The sequence below is a fragment of the Manis pentadactyla genome, chromosome 10 (genome assembly GCF_030020395.1).
Source record: "Manis pentadactyla isolate mManPen7 chromosome 10, mManPen7.hap1, whole genome shotgun sequence".
Lineage (NCBI taxonomy): Eukaryota > Metazoa > Chordata > Mammalia > Pholidota > Manidae > Manis > Manis pentadactyla.
Genome location: NC_080028.1, coordinates 34,263,375 through 34,284,280, shown reverse-complemented (window position 1 = coordinate 34,284,280; position 20,906 = coordinate 34,263,375). Strand labels below are relative to the sequence as shown.

At 38.4% G+C, this 20,906-nt stretch overlaps 1 long non-coding RNA gene across 2 annotated transcripts in view; it reads right to left on the bottom strand.

The window, feature by feature from the left end:
• LOC130678998 (uncharacterized) overlaps positions 1-16,332 on the bottom strand; it is a 109,852-nt gene extending 93,520 nt beyond the window's left edge. For both annotated transcript variants that reach the window (XR_008991981.1, XR_008991982.1), the window contains exon 1: positions 16,076-16,332. This is a non-coding gene — a long non-coding RNA (uncharacterized LOC130678998). The remainder of the gene's footprint in view (positions 1-16,075) is intronic.
• Between the last annotated feature and the right edge of the window lie 4,574 nt (positions 16,333-20,906).

Here is a 20,906-nt window from a genome sequence, read left to right as displayed (position 1 = left end):
GAGACTGGGATTGCAGCCACTTGTGGAAAACAGGGATCCATACCCAGCTGCTCCGAGACAGAAGCTTGTATCTGTGTGCTTGGCCCACTGGTTCAGGCAGTGGAAACAGGCACAGGAGCCAGGAGGCAGGGAACAGCTCTTTCCTACCCCAAGTACCGCTCCACTGTGACCCCCGACATTGCTTCAGGGGCTGAGCAGCTCCAGAATAGAGCTTCTGGACACTAGAAGGTACCATATACAAATATGAAACGCCAAAGAAACGTGGTAAACAGTTAAATTATTAACACAACTCCCGAGAAATATTTAAATGATTTGGATCTCGTGACTCTTTCCGAAAGGGAGTTCAAAATAAAAATCATCAACATGCTAATGGAGGTACAGAAAGACATCCAAGAACTCAGGAATGAATTCAGGTCAGAGATCCAATCGTTAAAGAACACGATGGAGGGTATTAAAAGCAGGTTGGATACAGTGGAGGAGACAATAAATGAAATAGAAACTAGAGAAGAGGAATAAAAAGAAGCTGAGGCACAGAGAGAAAAAAGAATCTCTAAGAATGAAAGAATATTGAGAGAACTGTGTGACCAATCCAAATGGAACAATATTCACTTTATAGGGATACCAGAAGAAGAAGAAGAGAGAGAAAGGGATAGAAAGTGTCTTGGAGGAGGTAGTTGCTGAAAACTTCCCCAATCTGGGGAAGGAGATAGTCTCTCAGGCCATGGAGATCCACAGATCTCCCAACACAAGGGACCCAAGGAAGACAACATCAAGACACATAGTAATTAAAATGGAAAAGATGAACAATAAGGACAGACTGTTAAAAGCAGCCAGAGGCAGAAATAAAATCACATACAAAGGAAAGTCCATCAGGCTAACATCAGACTTCTCAGCAGAAACCTTACAGGCAAGAAGGGAGTGGCATGATGTATTTAATACTATGAAGCAGAAGGGCCTGAAACCAAGATTACTTTATCCGGCAAGATTATCATTTAAATTTGAAGGAGGAATTAAACAATTTCCAGATAAGCAAAAGCTGAGAGAATTTACCTCCCAGAAACCTACTCTACAGTCTATTTTGGAGGGACTGCTCTAGATGGAAGTGTTCCTAAGGTTGAATAGCTGTCACCAGAGGTAATAAAACCACAGTAAGGAAAACAGAAGAGCTAATTACTAAATAATGCAAAAGTAAATTAACTATCCCCAAAGTCAATCAAGGGGATAGACAAAAAGTACAGAATATGATATCTAATATATAAAGAATGGAGGAGGAAGAAAAAGGAGGAGAAACAGAAAAGAACCTTTAGACTGTGTTTGTAACAGCATACTAAGTGAGTTAAGTTAGATTCTTAGATAGTAAGGAAAGTAACCTGGAACCTTTGGTACCCACGAATCTAAAGCCTGAAATGGCAATAAGTACATACCTATCAATAATCACCCTAAATGTAAATGGACTGAATGCACCAATCAAAAGACATAGAGTCACTGAATGGATAAAAAAACAAGACCCATCTATATGCTGCTTACAAGAGACTCACCTCAAACCCAAAAACATGCATATACTAAAAGTCAAGGAATGAAAAAAGATATTTCATACAACCAACAGGGAGAAAAAACCAGGTGCTGCAGTACTAGTATCAGACAAAATAGACTTAAAAACAAAGAAAGTAACAAGAGATAAAGAAGGACATTACATAATGATAAAGGGCTCAGTCCAACAAGATGATATAACCATTATAAATATATATGCACCCAACACAGGAGCACCAGTATATGTGAAACAAATACTAACAGAACTAAAGGAGGAAATAGAATGCAATGCATTCATTTTAGGAGACTTCAGAAGGAGTGACATAATAAAGATCAGAGAATAAATAAATAAAATTGAGAAGAATAAAACAATAGCAAAAATCAATGAAACCAAGAGCTGGTTCTTTGAGAAAATAAACAAAATAGATAAGCCTCTAGCCAGACTTACTAAGAGAAAAAGAGAATCAGCACAAATCAACACAATAAGAAATGAGAAAGGAAACATCACGACGGATCCCACAGAAATACAAAGAATTATCAGAGACTACTGTGAAAACCTATATGCTAACAAGCTGGAAAACCTAGAAGAAATGGACAACTTCCTAGAAAAATATAACCTTCCAAGACAGACCAAGGAAGAAACACAAAATCTAAACAAACCAATTACCAGCAAAGAAATTGAAGTGGTAATCAAAAACCTACCCAAGAAGAAAATCCCCAGGCCAGATGGATTTACCTCAGAATTTTATCAGACATACAGAGAAGATATAATTCCCATTCTCCTTAAAGTTTTCCAAAAAATAGAAGCAGAGGGAATACTCCTAAACTCATTCTATGAAGACAACATCACTCTAATACCAAAACCAGGCAAACACCCAACCAAAAAAGAAAATTACAGACCAAAATCCCTGATGAACATAGATGCAAAGATACTCAACAAAATATTAGCAAACCAAATTCAAAAATATATCAAAAGGTTAGCATGTATAGTGTGGCAGGTGGGGGGACACGGGGAAGGCTGTGCAACACAGAGAAGACAAGTAGTGATTTTACACCATCTTACTATGCTGATGGACAGAGACTGTGAAGGGGTATGTGAAGGGGGGAGCCTAGTAAACATAATGTTCTTCATGTAATTGTAGATTAATGATAACAAAAAAAAGAATACATCAAAAGGATCATATACCATGACCAAGTGGGATTCATCCCAGGGATGCAAGGATGGTACAACATTTGAAAATCCATCAACATTATCCACCACATCAACAAAAAGAAGGACAAAAACCACATGATCATCTCCATAGATGCTGAAAAAACATTCGACAAAATTCAACATCCATTCATGATAAAACCTCTCAACAAAATGGGTATAGAGGGCAAGTACCTCAACATAATAAAGGCCATATATGATAAACCCACAGCCAACATCATACTGAACAGTGAGAAGCTAAAAGCTTTTCCTCTCAGATCGGGAACAAGACAGGGATGCCCACTCTCCCCACTGGTATTCAACATAGTACTGGAGGTCCTAGCCACGGCAAGTAGACAAAACAAAGAAATACAAGGAATCCAGATTGGTAAAGAAGAAGTCAAACTGTCACTATTTGCAGATGACATGATATTGTACATAAAAAACCCTGAAGACTCCACTCCAAAACTAGAACTGATATCGGAATACAGCAAAGTTGCAGGATACAAAATTAACACACAGAAATCTGTGACTTTCCTATACACTAACAATGAACTAATAGAAAGAGAAATCAGGAAAACAATTCCATTCACAATTGCATTAAAAAGAATAAAATACTTAGGAATAAACCTACCCAAGGAAGTGAAAGACCTATACCCTGAAAACTATAAGACACTCTTAAGAGAAATTAAAGAGGACACTAACAAATGGAAACTCATCCCATGCTCTTGGTTAGGAAGAATTAATAGCGTCAAAATGGCCATCCTGCCCAAAGCAATATACAGATTCGATGCAATCCCTATCATATTACCAACAGCATTCTTCAATGAACTGGAACAAATAGTTCTAAAATTCATACGGAACCACCAAAGACCCTGAATAGCCAAAGCAATCCTGAGAAGGAAGAATAAAGTGGGAGGGATCTTTATTGTACAAAAAAAGCAAGATCCCTTGCTCCCCAACTTCAAGCTCTACTACAAAGCCACAGTAATCAAGACAGTTTGGTACTGGCACAAGAACAGAGCCACAGACCAGAGGAACAGAATAGAGACTCCAGACATTAACCCAAACATATATGGTCAATTAATATATGACAAAGGAGCCATAGACATACAATGGGGAAATGACAGTCTCTTCAACAGATGGTGCTGGCAAAACTGGACAGCTACATGTAAGAGAATGAAACTGGATCACTGTCTAACCCCATACACAAAAGTAAATTCAAAATGGATCAAAGACCTGAATATAAGTCATTAAAACATAAAACTCTTAGAAAAAAACAAAGGCAAAAATCTCTTGGACATAAACATGAGCAACTTCTTCATGAACATATATCCCTGGGCAAGGGAAACAAAAGCAAAAATGAACAAGTGGGACTACAACAAGGTGAAAAGCTTCTGTACAGCAAAGGACACAACCAATAGAACAAAAAGGTACCCTACAGTATGAGAGAATATATTCATAAATGACAGATCCGATAAAGGGTTGACACCCTAAATATATAAAGAGCTCACACACACCTCAACAAACAAAAAGTAAATAATCCAATTTAAAAATGGGCAGAGGAGCTGCATAGACAGTTCTCTAAAGAAGAAATTCAGATGGTCAACAGACACACAGAAAGATGTTCCACATCACTTGTCATCAAAGAAATGCAAATTAAAACCACAATGAGATATCACCTCACACCAGTAAGGATCGCCACCATCCAAAAGACAAACAACAACAAATGTTGACGAGGTTGTGGAAAAAGGGGAACCCTCCTACACTGTTTTTGGGAATGTAAATTAGTTCAACCATTGTGGAAAGCAGTATGGAGGTTCCTCAAAATGCTTAAAAGAGAAATACCATTTGACCCAGGATTTCCACTTCTAGGAATTTATCCTAAGAATGCAGCAGGCCAGTCTGAAAAGGACGGATACACCCCTATGTTTATCGCAGCACTATTTACAATAGCCAAGAAATGGAAGCAACCTAAATGTCCATCAGTAGGTGAATGGATAAAGAAGATGTGGTATATATACACAATGGAATATTATTCAGCCATAAGAAGAAAACAAATCCTACCATTTGCAACAACATGGATGGAGCTAGAGGGTATTATGCTCAGTGAAATAAGCCAGGTGGAGAAAGACAAGTACCAAATGATTTCACTCATATGTGGAGTATAAGAACAAAGAAAAACTGAAGGAACAAAACAGCAGCAGAATCACAGAACCCAAGAATGGACTAACAGTTAACCAAAGGGAAAGGAACTGGGGAAGATGGGTGGGAAGGAAGGGACAAGGGTGGGGAAAAAGAAAGGGGGCCTTACGATTAGCATGTATATTGTGGGGGGGTATAGGGAGGGAGGTGCAACACAGGGAAAACAAGTAGTGATTCTGCAGCACCTTACTACGTTGATGAACAGTGACTGTAATGGGGTTTGTGGAGGGGACTTGAAGGGAGGAGTCTAGTAAACATAATGTTCTTCATGTAATTGTAGATTAATGATAACAAAATGAATAAAACAAAATGACTCATACAGAGGGTGTAACAGTTGGTCATCTCTAGATTGTGCTTCAGGACAGCAACACCACATATCTTAATTCACCATTTTTACCTCAATGACAAGCATGGTTCTTGATACATAGTGGGCCCCCAATAACTATTTCCTGAATCAATCAGTCAATAGGTAAATTCATGTTCTGACCAAGATTCAACCGCCACGCCCTATTCTCAGCTTTAACTGAAACTAGGAGGTTGAAGGTACAAGTAGAAAGGGGTGAATTTGGATAGAGCCCAGCTTACACCAATTCACCAGTCACAAGATTACATTAACCAACACTACATCCTAGTAACCTAAGGAAAACCTTAAGTCATTTCATCTTGATCAGCCAAATCTTAAAGACTTGTTTAATAACTGGAAAAAGAACTGAATTAGTACCAGAAAATCTGTCTCACTAACCTTTATCACTTAATGCTTTCAGTTAAGCAAAGAAAGCCAAATTTTCTTTGCTACGTATAAATTCATCAACTTTCTGATCTGAAAAAATTTAGCTACAAGTATGCAAGGCATCAAAAATCCCTTCTGCACAAGCTTTATTCTCTCAGCAATTATATTTATATGTAATTATATGTATATACTTATTCATGTCTATATTCCTATGTAAATATAAAATGTATAAATAAATAATACAATTACAACGGAACTACTACCTTACAAGAACCTTACATTAGATAGCAACTCTATATTACTAATTCATTCCACAGTCCTAGGTACTCACTATTTAACAGTGAACAAGACACAGACCATGCCCTAAGTTTACAGTCTATCTAGTAACTTAGAAAGCACTGTACTTCGTAAAAAAATTCTTAAGTAAACCAGGATTTGAATTCCAATAACATGTCTCTGACTCTTAGTTTCCAGAACTGTAAAATAGACACTACCTGTCACGAATATTAAAATAAAATCATGAAATATAAAAAAGTTTGTCAAAGTAGAAAGCACTATACAAATGAAAGGTATCTTATTACTGTACTTAAGTTTTTCATTAAGAAAAAAACAAAACACTAGGATACCTTCCTGCAGAGTGATTATTAGTTGCAAGGGAAAATAAATAGTAACTATAAAGTGAATAAACCAGACAATACCTTCATCAAAATTTAATTAACAAGGGGCAAATGAACATTATGTACATCCAGACGTGATACCCTGAGAGGGGCACATGGCTTTTCTAGAGGTCTAACTGGATAAATAAATAATCATGAGGCAATCAGATCAAAGCAGATAAACCCAAATGGAAAAACTTCCTACATAATAACTGATGTCTATTCTTCAATTGCAGGAAAGACAAAGGCAGGCAAAGGAAATCTTCCAAACTAAACGAGACTAAAGAGAAATGGTAAGAAAATACGTTACCAACTACAATATGTGATCATGAGATGTGTGAATTGAAATATAAAATGCTGATTGAACTATTTATCATTTTATATTTCTGAAATTTGATAATGGTACTGTGATTACATAAGGGAATATCCTTGTTCTTAGGAAAGACATCCTGAGGTATTAAGAGGCAAAAAAGGCATGCAACCTACTCTTTAATGACTCACAAAAATAAACATGAATGTGTGTGTATGCCAAAAGACAAATATGTCAAAATGTTAAGAATTGGTGGATATGGATAAAGGATATATATGAGTCTATGTGTCATTCTTGCAACTTTTTTGTTAAGTTTGAAATTATTTCAAAACAAAGTTTAATTGGATACTAACCTCAGAGTTTACTTAATAAGCTCTAAGCTATACAATTCAAGTAGTATTAAAAATCAACCTGCGAAATTAATACAGAAAAAGTCTTAAAGAACTTTACAAATTACAAAACAGACAAGAAAGCAGGGCAGCAAGAGTCACCAAACAAATAGCAGAAGCACATGTAAAGATGTCAGATATTGGAATTATCAGACACAAAGTATAATTGGTTAGCATCCTAATTTCTTAAATTTGTAATAGGTTTTTAAGAAATAAAAGATATCTTGAGAACATGACCAAAAGAATAAGACTACCTAAAAAACAAAGTCTTAAAAAGGAACTAAGTGAAACTTGTACAAATGAAAAAATGTAGTAAATGAAACTTTCAAAAAACTGAATGAACATGCTACAACATGGATGAACCTTGAAAACATTATGCTAAGTTAAATAAATCAGACAGCAAAGGACAAATATCATATGACCCACTCACATGAGGTGAATAGTTCAAGTCATAGACAAAAAAAGTAAAATAGTTGTTGCCAGGGGCTGGGTAGAGGAACAGGACTTACTGTTTAATGGGTACAGCTTTCAGTTTCTGGTGATGGACAATGGTGATGGTTCCACAATAGTGTGAATGCACTTAATGTACAACTTACAATAGTTAAAATGGCAAATCATATTTATGTATATTTTACAACAAAAGTGGAAATAATACTTAAAATAAAGTGAAAAATATCAAAAATAATTCAGCAAACTAGTTGAACACAGCTAAAACAAAAATTAACTAACTGGAAGAAAAGACACTAATTTTGCAGAACACAACACAGAAAGATAAAAAAATGGAAGATACCAAACAAGGGTTAAGAGGCACTGGTGGGGTGTGGGCAAAGTAAGAACATCTGACATACTTCAAATACAAACACAAGTTCAGGATAAACAATACAGAAGAGAAAATGGCCGGAAATTCTTCAAAACTGTTGAAAGACATCCATCTTCAGATTCCATGGCCTAGTGAATTCCAACGATGATAAATAAAATCAACTTGTCGACATATCAAAATGAAAGTGCAAAAGAACGCCAAGGACAAAGAAAACATTCTGAAACCAGCAAATAAATAATGAAACAACAGATACCTATAAAGGAATGACAATTACATGGATTACAAATTTTTCAACAGCATTTAAAGCCAGAAGAGAATGGAACAAAATCTATTAATAAAGAAAAAAAAAAACTGCTACCAAAGAATGCACACTCAGAAAAACCATCTTCAGGAATGAGACTAAGATAAAGATACTTTCAAACAAAAAGTTTTCCAACAACAGACCCTCACTACAGAAAACTCTAAACCATATTATTTCAGGCAGAGAAAAACTGATCTCAGATCCCTGACAGGAGGGCAAGAAGTACAAGGGAATGATGAGCAAAGGCCCTTTGAAAATAAACAGGCAAATCAAACAAGTATTTAAAACAATAATAATATCTAATTTGTTGGGAGTCAGGGAGAAATAAAATAAAGGAAAACTACATAGAGTTGAACTTCCAAACTTGAAGAGAGAAGGAAATAGACTTTTTTTAATAATACATTCATTAAGAGTAAAAGAAAAGTAAGGGAACAATTAACACAAAATTCAGATGGCGGTTTCTTAGGAAGTATGTCAGAGAACACAAATGGTGAAGAGTAAAAGGAGCTTCAAAGATGCAGGCAGTGTTCTATTTTTCAAGCCAGTTAGTGGTACATGGTAGTTCATTCTATAATTACATAAACTGTACATTTATTATGCCTTTATAATAAAAAAATTTTTTAATCAACACAGAACAAAAAAAGTGACCACTCCCTAAAAATCTAGAATACGTCACAAACCTTAGTCTTTAAAATTGAAACAAAGAAAGATTCACTCTTTCATTCAACAAACACTTACCAAACCCTAATCTCTGCCTACAACTGAGCTGATAGGTGGAATGAAGATTTCCAACCTCTCTTCTCCCTATTCCTTGCCCTGCAGAGCTGCAATCTAATACAGCAGCCAACAGCCAGAAGTGGCTATTCACATTTAACTCATTAAAATTAAATAAAATTTAAGATTTAGTTCCTCTGTAATACTAGACACATGTTAAGTGCTCAGTAGTCATATTAGGATCATTATATTGAATAGCAAATACAGACCATTTCCACCATTGCAGAAAGTTCTATCAGACAGTGCTGCCATTTTTCCTATAACACTAAAAAATATATTGATATTGAGTATCTTAAATATAAAACAGTATCTTAAAATTGATTCAATTTCCTTTTAAAGTCATTTTATTTCTATGAAATTAAAGCTCTTTCGTAGTATTTAAAACATTTTGCTGATTGTTAAAAATATACAGAAAGTAGTAGATGGATGGATAAAGAAGATGTGGTACATATACACAATGGAATATTATTCAGCCATAAGAAGAAAACAAATCCTACCATTTGCAACAACATGGATGGAGCTAGAGGGTATTATGCTCAGTGAAATAAGCCAGGTGGAGAAAGACAAGTATCAAATTATTTTACTCATATGTGGAGTATAAGAAAAAAGCAAAAACTGAAGGAACAAAACAGTAGCAGACTCACAGAACCCAAGAATGGACGAACAGTTACCAAAGGGAAAGGGATGGGGGGGTGGGAAAGGTGAAGGAATAAAGGGAAAAAGGGGCATTACGATTAGCACACATAATGTGGTGGGGGGCATGGGGAAGGCAGTACAGCACAGAGAAGACAAGTAGTGACTATAGCATCTCACTACGCTGATGGACAGTGACTAAAATGGGGTATGTGGGGGAGACTTGATAATGGCGGGACTCTAATAATCACAATGTTGCTCATGTAATTGTATATTAATGATACCAAAATAAAAAATATATAGAAAGTGTCAGGAATTGGTCACCATCCCTTATGTCCCACCAAAAACCATAATAACACAAGATTTTTTTTAATGAACGAAGATTAAATAGTTAAGCACAGTGTTACTAAACTGTAATACAAGCCATGTCGTTGGGATATAAAAACCCACAGGATGAATATACCACCCGTTCTAGGGAGCACCAATTTTAGCTGACACTGTTTAGAACACTGTTTACACAGATAGAGAATAGCAAACACATAATTCATATGAATTTTTAAAAATAAAATCTGTACGCTTTTTTTTTTCATGATGCCTGTAGGGCATCATCAAATTTTCTACTGATAGCAGGACGCTGGGCTGCATCTCCAGACTTCTGAGCATACCATTCATTTCTGTCATTAGAAGTACTTTGGAGGAAAAATTTAAGCTCTATTAAAATAAATTAATTCCATGTTTTTTTATTTACCAAAGAGAATAATACACAACTCTACAAAGCAATAACATCCTTAACATTGAAAGCAGCAAACCTCCAGTTTTCTTTAAAAGACAGAGGGCCTAAGCTATTTCAACTGAAGCTGAACATTTTGCTTTAGGCATTCTAACATATATTAAGTACTTCTACAGCACTTTCAATTTTTTAAATTATCTAACCAAAAACACTCAAAAGAACCCCAAATGTTAAGCCTTAATTTAACAGTCACTTAGGCTAGGTTTGCACCGTAAGTACCACCCCCACTGCCCACCACCACCTCTAAGTGAACCAAGGCGTCAAGCTTCTCATCCAGACAACTGAGGGCGTCAATAAGCATGTATGCTAATAATTGGTTCCTGTCCCCAGGAGGACTATTGTGGCTCCACTTACATAACTTATTATGCAAAGTACTGAACTCCTCTTTCTCTAGAAAGCATTTTGAATACTGATATTTGCACAAGGTTTACTTGCTATATTAAATAAAAAAGCTTTTCTCAATCTAGCTTCAAAGATCTTTCCTTCAGAAGAGGTGAAAAGGAAAGCCAACTGCTACTACTTCACTATGTCAAAGACAAATTATTTATCTTGTTGGCTAGTCAACAGAGTAATGACTTAAGCAGCACCCTGAGCAGGCCCCACAGATAGTCAGTTTCCTCCTGGGTCTCTGGTTGAGAAACAGAGCCTTAAATAACCTGGGGCAACTTATTTGAACTGAAAATAATCTCACTGTCCCTTGAAATGTGCTATAAGTATTAACATAAAACTTGGCAAAATTTAATTCAGTGATGGTAAGAATCATAATACAACCCCTGCAGTGTAACAGAAGAGTATAATGTACTCCAAGCCTAACCTGAATATGCATAAATAAGTGCTGTCCACCAATCCCCTGGTTCTGTTTAAACCAAGATTTTCAGATTTCACATAACCATATCTTAAAAAAATAAAAAGGGCCGATAAGCACAGAGTTGCCAACTTTAAATTTTTGCCAAGGACATTTAAAAAGAAAATAACTACCAGTTACCATCATCATTATTTCCTAAATGAACTAATATACTTATACTAAAAATGGTAAAAGATAATTTTAGAAAAAAAATTATTTTAAATTCAATACATTTAGTTTATGAAAAGCTAATTCATTGTCATTTCACTTCAGACAAGTGAAAAATCTGTCACAGATACCACTCCATAATCTGGCATTGGGGAACCACAGGTCTAAGCAGCTGACTCCTACTTGGAAAAAGAAAGCAACAGCAGGACATGCCCAAACCAAATATTAAGCTACTCAATATTGATGAAACAGAGGCTTGGAGGGGTTTAGGGACTCTCCCAAGGTCACAGACCAAGAATTCTGACAGAACTGTCTAATTCCAGATCAGGGTTCCTAACCATTATGCTAAATTTCCTCTAATATTTAAAGATCCACACAAATCCAGTCACCTTTGTGACCAATGACAACCGAGGAATTTCCAAGACAGCTGGTGGGAGTGAGAGGTGTACTCACTGGCCATCGCTCAGACTGAAGCTAAATGGAACTCCTGACCTTTGCCTCATTAATACCAGGCTGACTGCAACTAAGTCAACCAGTCCAGACAAAGCACACCACTCCCTCCCTCCAGCAGCACTGACTCAGAACTCAGGACATTTACAAGTGCCTGTAATATAGTGAGAAACATATCCCTGAAAGACAAAAGCAATGTATTAGTTCTCAATAAGGAAATAAACACTTCCACAGTAACTTAGCCTAAAAACAGTAAACCTGTCCTCAGAAGTTAGAACTCTTAAGCCTCCTTCTGCAAACTACTACAATCTTTTACACATTAATACACCAACCAGTTCCCCCTATTAAATATCTAAACAGAAAAACCACATAGAAAATTAAAATACATAGTTTTTATGTATGTATCATTCTGTGATGCATAAAAGTATCTGATCATACTATCCTTCTCTGACAGTCAGAATAATAGAGACAAAACTACTCATGTGAACCAAAAGTACGTATAAAAGAGAGTTGGAAGAAAAATATGTAATTAAATGCTTTTTAATATGTGATTTAAAAATATGCAATACTTTCATAAATAAATTGTGAAAGGCACTATTAGCAGATAGTAGTAATAGGAGGCACAAAAATTATCTTTGAATATTTAAAGGTTCCTGATATTGATACCAAAGTTGAAAGTCATCCATACAACGAACAGAATACTGTATCAGAGATGTGCTTCCAAATCCTCACATTTCACTTGCCAGCAAATGTCTAAATGAAACAAGCAAACAGTCCTTAAGTAATCAGTCTGACACTCTGGACCAGAGTCTGAAATAGTCTGTCCTCCCTGAAACAGGGTAACAATAGCACAGTATTCATGCTAGCAATGGCAAGAAAACTGTATTTCCCCATTGGGTTTTCAAAGATCAGATTATTTGTACTCTATCTGAATCTGCAGTGTGAGGGAGCAGTACATAGACTATCAAATTTTTTACCCACTATATAGAGTTACCTATTTAATGTCTTTTCCTTCTGTTCAAACAGATGCCATCTAAAACAAATGGTTGTTTTTTCTTTCCCCTCTCAACTTTCCTTTGGTTCTTTTATCTCCTTAGATTCAACTGGTACATCTATTTATTTTATTCTCTAGATTCATGTTAAATGTATTTCTACCACTGACCTCTCTCATGAACTACAAACCCCCATTTCCAAATGCCTCTGGGCATTTCCAGTATTTAGGAAGTATATAAAAAGCTCAACATATTTCAAAATGAGACTATTTTGCACCTAGTACCACCAACTCCAACACCACACTCAAAATGATCCACCTTCCACTTCTTCCAAACCTTCCCCCACAACCTCGCAGCCCACCCGCCTACCCCACCCCAACACCATTACCCTTACGAAATATTTATACTACACTGAAAGTCAGCTTTCTGCAACAAATCATTCCATACACACTATTAGTTTCTCATTACCTACCAAATGTTGAACTCCTGAGTACAGCATTTAAATATGTCCCACAATCCAGCCCCAATTTACATTTCAAACCTCATCTCTTATTCCCAAAAAATGAACACTATATTCTAGGTAATCTGGTCCACTAACTTTTCTCTGAGTATACAATGAATTTACCCACCTCCACACTTGTGCTCACATCGTTCCCTTCATTTGAAAAGCCTCCTTCATCCGTCTACTCCCATCTCCTAAATTTTTGTCTGAGAAAAGTCTTCCCCTCTGCAATGCTGAACTCATGTTACCAATTTATTGGGAGGTAGCATAATATAGTGTAAATGGACAGGCTTCAGCAATAGGCAGATTCGGATTCAAATGGGGGCTCAGTTACCTGCTAGCTACATAGTCTAGGCAAGTTACTTATTTGGGCACCAGTGTCCTCACTAAGATGCTTACATATTATTGTGAAGCTTAGAAAATGCATGTAAAGTAACTAGCATAGGGCGTGGCGCTAGCAAAGTGTTCAGTAAGTAACAACTTCAGAGCTATCCTCGTAGTACTATACCTCCACCACTGTCCGTTATTCCAGCTAAAAATGAACCCATTTTCCTTTCTACAACTCCAAACTTTAGGTCAAACCACTCACGTAGTATTTACATATATTTATGTTGTAAATTTTTATGCAAATATCTTAATCCCCTTCTAGATTTCAAATTCTTACAGACCAAAGACTTACTCTTTGTATCCTATAATGCCTAAAGTGCTTTTCATAAAGCACACAATACTCCCCTCCAATTAGAAAAATATTTTCAATATGCCTAAACAATACAATTCATGTCTTCATGATGTGACTGACACACCGTAGAAAATTATTGTCAAAACACGAATCTTGGTTGTTATAGTGGACTCTTTATTTGTTCCTACATGGTTACTTAACATACCTTGATGCCTAACATAGCGCATGTTCAGTGTCTGTTTAACTGACTTGAATGATATAATACAATTTACAAATTTACGACAAAATACATTTTATAATAAAATTCACAAATTCACGATGCAAATATTCAGTATCTACTGAACTGATCTGAACAATAAAATTTGCAATGCCTAGGGGTATCTGATTTTCCCCAATAGCCTTTTTCTTCTCTGGAAATAATTCTTGAAATAATTCCCAACAAAACATATTACGTTGTACCTTGAGTACAGATCCTTAACCATTATCTACCCTGACTCCTTCTCCAGATTCTCTCAATTCCAATATTCCAACTGTATGCTCTAAACAAATAAGCACTTCCAATGACTAAGAATTTGCAGTTTCTATCTAAATCTAAAGGCCAGGCAACTAATCATCCCTCCAAAGTTTTTTCCAGGGACTTTAAAAATCATCCACCCTTTGCCTGTTTAAGATTAACTGATACCTTGAAATTAATATCCTTGAAAGAAATTTTCTTTTACATAGGAGATCTCACTGAACTTGTCATTTCAGTCTATTTTCCCTAGTTCATGGTATTACCTCCCTTTCCAGTGATGGGAGGGGAGGGAATGAGGTAAGTATCCAAAACCTACAGTGTAAGTACTCATAAAAGCACAAGAGAAGTGCAGGAAGTATCACTGGTCTCACAAAGGTGATTTGTGTACACTTTACACTGCAAAAACACTGATCATCTAGAGTCACAAGCTGCAGTAACTGCCTTCCCTTATGACAACTTTAAAATCACTATTCAATATGGAGAACCCGACAAACATTTCAGCATTTAATTACCTAAAATTTGCATACTAAAAAATAACTACCTGCATCACTTTTTCCTCTAGAAAATTCTCAATTTACCCGAGGTAAACACCTCAAAATATAAGTTAAAAAAGACAACATAAAACATCTCTGCCCACCTGTGTGAACTTCTGCAGCCTCTTTGGAGTTACCAAGAACAATTCTTCTGTAAAAGTTAAGGAGAATGACAGTTCCAAATAGGAAAGTATATACAAACTTCGGGAAAAAGTGGTATTCTTCCAACCCTCTGCAATCAATTCGTGCAACAACCGCAGAGACTGAAGACTCATGATTCAACTGTGACTTCAGAGAACCACAAGAATTAAGAATGCAAATTAGAGAACAGTATTTTTTTAAATGTCTGCAGGAAAATAAAGGAACTTATCTTAACTACATATTTTCCTCAAGCAACTTGTTTTGTTAAGAAGTGACTTCAACAACAGCTTGAGCAAGTTCTCCAATGAACAACGATCCTGAGAGTCTCGCTGGTACCACACGGACCTCCGTATCCAGAACCACTCCCAAGCGCACTCCCAAATTGATCGCAGGCAGTCCCTAATCGGGTCTGGATGAAAAGATTTGCAAGAGAACCTCTGTATCTACTCATATAGCCCCGCCCTCGGACTTCAGGAGACGACACCCCTGGAACCTGGACTAATTACTGAGGCCCGGGACAGACCTACAGGACGCAAAAGTCAGGAACTGGGACCCAAGACTGAGTCTGGTGTCCAACCCCAGGATGGACACAGGAAACCGAATCCGGGAAGCAGAGCTAAGATTCTGGGGGAGCAGAAATGAGGGGGACAGAGGAACCGAGGCCCAGCCCAGCCGCCCTCTTGAGTCCCAAGAGCAACAGCAGCTCCGAGCGAGAGCCCCCATCCCGGCTCCGCCCCGCCCACCCCATGGCCCAGCCGCCCGCTCCTCCCCGCCGGTCGGGCTCGGCGAACGGCTCCGCGGTCGACAACCCCTTTCCCCGAACCCCGACAGCCGAGCCCGCATCCCCGAGTGGGCAGCGGGGGCCCGAGAGCGCCAGCCCCGACGCGGCCCGCGGCCGTCCCGGTCCGCTCCCCCGGCTACTCACCGTCGGCCTGGGTGCTGGGAGGGGGCAGGGCGCGGACACCCAGCTCTGACCCGGGTGGGAGACCCTACTCGGCGCCGACGGCCTCGGCGGCTGCGCCTACAAGACCTCTCTCCGGCCCGAACCTTGGGAAAGCACTTCAGGGCGAACGGGGCAGGGAAGCGTTCCGGCAGCGGAACTGCTTGCGGGCGGCTGTGGCCAGGGCCTCCCCGGCGCGGCCAGGAAGGGGCGGGGCCTTTCGCGCGCTGCGCTCGCACTGCCGCCCCCGGTCTCGTCGCTAACCTTTCTTCCTCGCCGCCCCTTGGTCCCTGACGCCGAGCAATGCTATTGGTCTCCGACTTGTTCCGCTCCAGCCACCTAGGTTTACAGACGGGAAAACCGAGGCTCGAGATTTAGGTGCAAAGGCCCAGGGCTCACACCCGGCTTCCCGACTCTCCAGTGTTCTCTCCCCACCCCAGTAGTCCTCCTTTAAAAATTATGATTGTTAACATTTATTGAACTCTTACTACGTAATAAGCAGAGTTTTAAACGCTTCGGGTGTTTAACTCAGTTAATCATCCGCAAACCACTTGAGGTTGGTATTATGATCTACATCTTGTAGAGGAAACCAATCAAAGGTACCAAACCCAATACCACAAAGATTGGTTCTTGATTTTATTTTAACTCCTGTTGTGTATATAAATCCTGATCTACTACTAACAACATTTAAAGTTCTTTGAGGGCAGGAACCAAATTATATTCTTACATTCCATCATCAGTTGGGATTTCAACAGAGGCCAAGAGCTTGGGATTCTGGCAGCTTATCGCCTGGATCCGCTTATTTACTTTTACTTTCTAACTTTGGGTAAATTGCTTTACCTCTCTAAGCCTCAGCTTCCTCATTTGTGATATATTTGATATGTGTGTGTGTATATATACATATATAAAATCATCTCTGGATGGATATAGGGATTCAATGTAAATGCATGATAAACACTTCAGTGTACCTAGTACCAATGTAGCACTGGGTAAGAGTCAACAATTCTCATACCTCATCATAAGTAGGAACAATTTCTCTTCTAATGGAGTCACTCCAGTGGGGTAATTTGGAAACATGTGGATTAGCAAATGCTGACAGAAAATGTTAGTTAAGGAAATAAAGTGTAGAAGTTTTTGTAATGGGAAAAATGAGGGTAAATGAGACAAAGAATGTCCTGGGGCCAACATGGATATTTGTGACACTGTGAGCTGAGACAGTATGAGGACCCAGAGAGTCAGATGCTAGGCAGGAAAAGGGGGAAAAAAGGATTATTCCTCAGCCACTATATCAGGAAGGCATTTGTGGATAAAATGAGAGTTCCTGTGGCCAGGATTCTCACCTGGCCCTGGTTGACGAGCTCACTGCACACCTGTGGGCAATACATGGCTGTTGACTCTATAAAAAGAGCTCTGCCCAGTACTCTGGGCACGACATGGTGGCAAGGCTGCAAGGTTGGAATGGGCAGCACCAAGGACAGAGGCCCAGAGGACGGTTGTGCAGGACAACTGTGCATAGAGGCCCGGAGGATGGCTGTGCGGGACAGCTGTGTGGACAGAGGGGCCCAGAGGCAGAGACTGGCTTGCTGCATGCAGACTTGCTCTGAGTGAAAGGGATTTTAGTGACTGACCTGCCACCTGGAAATAAAGTTGGGTATAACCCTTTCACCCCAAGAACGTTTTGCTTTCATTTTCCTTGGTCACACAAATCCATAGCGAACTTGCCCCGGAGCTGAAACCCTTTGACAAGACAGCATCCAACATCAAAAGCAGATTCTGTGTCTGAGGCCAGATACAGGAGATGAAAAGCCTCTTAACATGCATATTCTCTGCAAAACAAATTTACAAGCATCTCCTAAAACTGGAAGAAGATTTTTTTAAGTTTTCTACTAAGAAAGGCAGAGGAAATGGAAATGGTTCAGAATCCATTATTATGAATTTAAGACAAAACAATGCCTTTGCTATTGGCTTTACTTACAGCACTGTCTTGTTTATTTTTTGTGATCACAGAAGTGTTTGTAAATACTTCCCTAATACCCAAATTTAAGCAGTCTTTCATGCCCCAAAGTGTAGAGTAGTAAAAATCCAAGCCTGGCTGGACAGGACTCACTAACTTCTCTTTCCTCCAAAGAGCTTAGAGGATGGACAGTGAGACACATCCTGAATCAAGGCATTCTCAGGCCTCCTTGGGGACACAGATGTGCTAGTGGTTTGTCATCGAATGTGATCATCTTAACTAGTAATCCATGCAGCTAGGACTTGACTCTGGTCTGTCTCAGATGCTTTTCACCAGTACGCCAGTGGATTTCAACTTGACAGTGCATCACAGACACCTGGGTGTCTTACTAAAACACAGATTGCTGGGCCTCATCCCTAGAATTTTACTTACCATTACTAGGGCTTCTCTGAAGTGTAATCCCGGGCCTAGCAGCATCAACATCATTTGTGAATTTATTACAAGGGCAAATTATTAGGCCCCACTCAAGACCTTGTGAATCAGAAACTCTGGGGTGGTGGGCCCAGCGATCTGTTTTAACAGGCCTTGCAGATGAATCTGATAGTCCCCAGTTTTAGAACCACTGTGCTCTTCTACCTTGTCTTCCTCATATTCTTCTTTTTTCTAATTATCCTCAGCAAAAATAATTCTACCAAAGCTAAATTTCTTCTAATTGAATTAAATGATGTATTAAAGCAATTTTATTCATGTTTTGCTCTCACTGGGACATGAGGCCTGAAAAATATTAGTATTCATAGAGGATTCTTTTATGATTACTTCAAGTTTGCACTGAAATTTAATCAGATAATACTGAGTTGGGGGGTGAAATTAATCCTATTCAAGAACCACTCTGCCAGGGCCTTACGAGCACTTTCTAAATTAATCTTCATTACACTACTATGAGGTTTTGTGATCTTAATTTTACAGAAGAGAAAAACTGAGACTTAGGTAACCTAATTGATTTAAGGCCACCTTCTTATTAAGAGGCAGAAATCAGGAATGTTCAAACAAAGATTCCTCTAATTCCAAAACTCATGAACTCTCTACTTCGTGGCAGGAGCTTGGAGAACAAAAATCCTGTGTGGGCTCCAACACCCAAACTATGCAACATTGAGTAAGCGATTTAATCTCTATTTCAATTTCTCCATCTATCAATAATGTTATCATAATCTGCCCCTCCCACACTGGAATGTTAGAACAAATGAGGAAAGAAAAAGGATAAGTGCTTTGAGCTTTAAAAAAGAAACATAAAAAAGGCAAGTTATTACGGTATTGTATGTTTAGCCAAAGGTTGCTACATGAAGACTGAGCATTGACTCTTTCCTGATTATCTCCTGATTCACATATAACAGGTTCAAAGGCTATACTTGATGCCAAAGAAAAAGTTGTTTGACTTCATTTGTCAGAGTCTCATTAAGTTAAAGATTACAGAGGACTTGATGTGTCTCTTTCAAAAATTACAGGGAATCTCTCACCATGTTCATAGGCTCCAGGTTGTCACCAAATTGCTGGCCAGTCCTCATCCTAGAGAACTTTACTCCAAACCCTTTCTTCTCCCCATTAGAGGCAACTCCTCCAACCTCATGGCTCCAAACACTAGGCAAACACTTAAAATTCCTCTTACTTTATTATGTGGAAGGATTTAGCTTTCAGTCCTCTCAGGCCTGGCTCCTGGCCTATCTTTGTTGACAGAATTACCGGGTTACACAATTCCAGGGGGTACCATTCACAAAGAATACAACCTGAATGAAAGGGGTGCCAATTGCAAAGACCACAAGAGGAATGATCCCCCTGTAATTGTGCAAGGCTGCAGCCCTGTCTGTGCATAGGTCTCACCCTAAAAATCCATTAAGGGGTTTTGTTAGACAAAAGAGCCATCTACTTGGGTGTCCACCATTTGTCTTGCTTTCAAATAATGGGGTACGTTTTTGTTCATTTTCATGTAGGCCTGATCGAATACTTAGCTTAAATCCTGGGCTCCACACTCTTCTGTGGCATTTTCCACTCTCTGCTATAACATTATTGCCAGTCTCTCCACAAGACTTGCGAGTTTCATGAAGAATCTGTCATATTCTGTCTTCCTCACCTTTCATCCCTGACTTCGCAAGTGCTTGAAAAGTGTTTGCTGATCTGAATAAAAGCACAATGTATCAGTATATGTCCTAATATAATTGGCAGAGATTTGACAAATGGCTCTCAAGTATGTTGTTTGACCCACAGACTTTTGTACCAAGAAATAAATTGAGGCAAAATGTTTAAATTGGGAAACATCATGTCAAATCAAACTCCCAGTAGCTGATGTCTCTTAAAACCATAGACACGTTGGCTGACTAGGGGTACATCCCACAAGCTGTCAGTGTCTTTAGCTCAGATGCAGCTGTATATTGAGGTAGTAAATGAGTTGGCCTCACTCACATGTGAAATCTTCATGGTAGGCACTGAGTCTGGAGCCACTGCTTGGGAGGTCATATGAATGTTTTGAAGAAACAAGTATAGAATTTTGCCTTATAGATTTTACGTGTGTTCATAATTGTTTATTCCCATATGTTATGTTTTAAGTTGTTTATACATTTTAAATTGTTTTTCTGGGGTAGAAAATTGTGGGGTACTATGTTGTACCATTTCTAAACAACCCACGCAAGTGCAGACATCCAGTTACAAATACCATTAACACCAACACTTTAATGGCATTGTAGCTGATGTTTTGTCACCTGCCTTGAAAATAGAAAAGACAAATAACAGCAACTATTTGAATAATTTTCATTCATGACTAACTTTATGGAGTGGGATCCCCCAACACCACCCCAATGAAGAAACACAAGC